Here is a 3,953-nt window from a genome sequence, read left to right on the forward strand (position 1 = left end):
AATCACAAAAGAACACACGTGGTATGCACTCTCTGATAAGTGGTTATTAGCCCAGAATTTCGGAATACAGAAAGAACAACCCAGAAACCACAAGAAACTCATGGAGAAGGAAGACCAAAATGTGGACATTTCATTCCTTCTTAAAAGGGAGAACAAAATACCCACAGAAGGAGTTGCAGAGACTAACTATGGAACAGAGACTGAAGGAAGGACAAGCCAACCTTATATAGCTATCTCCTGAGAGGCTCTGACAGTACCTGACTAATACAGATGTAGAGGCTCACAGCCATCCATTGAACTGAGCACAGGGTCCCCAATGAAGGAGTTAGAGAAAGGACCCAAGGATCTGAAGGGTTTGCAGCCCCTTAGGACGAACACCAATATGCACTAACCTGTACCCTCAGAGTTCCCAGGGACTCAACCACCAACCAAGGACTATACATGGTGGGACTGATTGTTCTGGCATCATGTGTATAGTAGATGATGGCAAAGTCGATCATCAATGGGAGGAGAGGCCCTTGGCCCTGTGAAGGTTCTGTGTCCCAGTGTAGAGGAATGTTAGGGCCAATAAGTTTGAGAGGGTAGGGTGGTAAGCATGGGGAGGGGGAGGCAACAGGGGTTTGTTGTTGTTTTTTTTGTTTGTTTGTTGTTTGTTTGCTTATTTTTTGGAGGGGAAACTGGGAAAGGAGAAATCATATGACAAGTAAATAAAGAAAATATCTAATAATAAATAAATAAATAAGTAAATTTAAGAAAATAAAAGAAAGAAAGAAAAGGTATTCCTTCAGAGAGGATCTACCTGCATGAGCATTCTAAACCTAATTATTCACCAAAATCCGTGACTACTAATACTATCCCTCTGGGAATTAAGGTTGTGTCTTGAAACTTTTTTAAATTTATTTTATATATATGATGAGTATACTGTAGCTGTCTTCAGACACACCAGAAGAGGGCATCAAATCCCATTATAGATGCTTGTGAGCCACCATGTGGTTGCTGGAAATTTAACTCCGGACCTCTGAAAGAGCAGTCAGTGCTCTTAACTGCTGAACCATCTCTTCAGCCCGTGTCACATGAATCTTAGAGCAACATGTTGATGTCAGAAACTCTGCTATATAGTTGCTAAATTATGTAAGGCCAACCTTTTATGTCTGGTACCCCTCTGCCTATAAAATTGTTAAATGCTTATGACATAAAACTAAAATGAAAAACCTTGCTTCTTTTCTACATGACTGATAGTCCTTTGCTGACTGTTGTGCTGTATCTAGAAATTTTCAAAACAGTGGATACGTTTTGGACACAGTGAATCAGTTAATGCAGTTCCATTCTTCATAATAACAAGGTGTCAGAGAATCCATATGCTTTATTTAAATAGAAATCAGTTTATATAATTTTATTCACATGTTTGGGGTCAATAATAAATAGGTGGTAATTTATCTATAAATGAAAATATAACAGCAACACAGTAATATGTTGTATTTTCTCCAAGTAATAAACACAAACACTGGAGATACTTCTAAGTAACAATGCCACTAAAGAACAATAAAAGGTAAAATATATGTTCTGGTTTCACTACATCTGCTTATTAGTGTCAAATTAAAAGAAAATTCAAATATTTTCTATTTAGCAAATTCATTATAACTAAAGTCTTTTCTAACTGCATTAACATGGATATCAAAATATTAAGTAAACTTTTATTGCTTTACAACCAGCAAATGACTTAAATAATTTTATGGTGTTTCTTTCCTTAATTATTTAGGCTACATGACCATTGTGTTCAGTACTTGTAACATCATAAGTGTAATCATTATCAAAAGTGATCCTTTAAAAATTCAGGAATTATTCTAGTTTTCTTCTCTGTCACTGTGATAAAGGCACTGACCAAAAGCAACTTGGAATAAAATGGTTTGGCTTATAGGTTACAGTCCATCACAAAGGTAAGCCAATGCAGGAACTCAAGAAAGGAACCTAGGGGCAGAATCTGAATCAGAGAACCTTAAGTTTCATGGAAAAACCTTAACTTACTGGCTTGCTCCCCATGTTTTGTTCAGCCTGCTTTCTAGAGCCTGGGGCCACCTGTGCAGGAGTAGTATTGCTTACAATGTGCTACGACCTTCCACATAAATCACTAATCAAGAAAATGCCCTTACAGTCTATGCCTAACAGGTCAGCCTGATGAAGGGAACACTTTTGAGAAATTCTCTAGTATTTCTAGTTTGTCAAGTTGACACAGGGTTTGTGTTAATTAAGGACTTTGCAGTAACACCCTGCATTAGTAACTACCATTATCATTTTGCCAATGTGTATCATTACATTAAGTAGGAGTGAATATTGGGCAATTTTCTGTTATAATAGCAAGTTCTCTGAGTGAATCCAACTTTAAAAAGAAGGGGTTTATTTCATCTCATGGTTCCATGGCTGGTCAGTCATACAGCTTTTTAGGCTGTGGTGAGGTGGAACACCTTAGTAGCTAGCATATACAGAGTGACCTGCTCACCTTGTGATAGCCAGGACAAGCAGAGAAAAAGAAAAAGAACGGATTCAAAAGAATTTCCCATTCAAAAGCATAGCCCTGAAGACGTAAGTTCCTTCACATCCAGTCTCAGGCTGAGGGGCAAACTTTTACTCAGCGAGGTTTTGGGGTCATCACTCATAACATAGAAGAAGTGATTTGTTTACCAATTCCTGGGTGTTTCTTTAACAAAATATAAAACTATCTATAATTTGTAAAAATAAATATATAAAGACCTAATCATCCTTGAATGCTTAGTTGCAACTTTAAGATCCTTATATAAAAAGACCATAAAGAATTATTACTTTGAGGAGCTTTAGAATTATTTTGAGGTTACCTGTACATTCATTAATATCATATACAAGACAGCAGGTAGCAAGTTTGTGTTATGCTTTTATTAAATATGAAGAAGTGTTGAGCTTTCTCAATGGATCTCATGAGTAATACTTTTGATTGCACTGTGATGTAAGAAAAATTAATCCTGGATTGTGAATGCACTAGAATTTAGATAGAATGGATTTTTATGAATTCTCTTGGTTTATAGCTTAATATTATAATTATTTTTCTGACATGATTTTGAAAGATAATTATAAGAAAAATATTTTTTTTCAGCTTGAACCCTTTTTATTTTTCTGGTTTTTCAAGACAGGGTTTCTCTGTGTAGCCCTGGCTGTCCTGGAACTCACCCTATAGACCAGGCTGGCCTCAAACTCAGAAATCCACATGCCTCTACCTCCCAAGTGCTGGGATTAAAGGTGTGCGCCACTACCACCCGGCCTGCTTGAACTCTTTTTTAATCTTGATTTTTGTGAGTATGAAGGAATTTTAGAAGTATTTGGGATCACTTTAGGAAACACTTTACATTATTTGAAAGTGTGTGTAAAATATACTTTGTGCCAAAGAAAAATTATATAAATGTCTTGCAGTTGTAAGGTTGGTAGTTGAAACAGGGCAATTAATTTCTTCTGTAGGTAGTGATTTTTTAATATATCCCTCCTAAAATATTTGTTTGATCTTAACATCTATAGTTACTCATAGATTTAATCTGTTCTGATTTAATTGTGATTTTCAGAAGTTTTGTGTTTTATACAAGTGATCCAGAATCAATCAAGGGTGGTTATATTTGAGTATATGACAAAGGTTTTAGATACTGAAGTAACTGGTTTCAAATGATCATCTTTGTCAGAAATGAACAATCAAGGTCAGTAGATGACAGGTTTTTTGTTCCTTTAAAATTCCTATATGATTAACATCAAGTGAGTGTGCACTATAATTCACTCCCAGGGTAATTCTTTTCCACAGATAACTGCACTAATATATTTTGATGATCATAACTTGTGTTCTTCCTCCAAAAGAATAAAAAATAGAAAGATAACAAAAGACCCAGGATAGCCAAAACTATTCTCAACCATAAAGGAACCTCTGGTGGAATCACAATCCC

Source organism: Mastomys coucha, unplaced genomic scaffold (genome assembly GCF_008632895.1).
Source record: "Mastomys coucha isolate ucsf_1 unplaced genomic scaffold, UCSF_Mcou_1 pScaffold6, whole genome shotgun sequence".
Classification (NCBI taxonomy): Eukaryota; Metazoa; Chordata; class Mammalia; order Rodentia; family Muridae; genus Mastomys; species Mastomys coucha.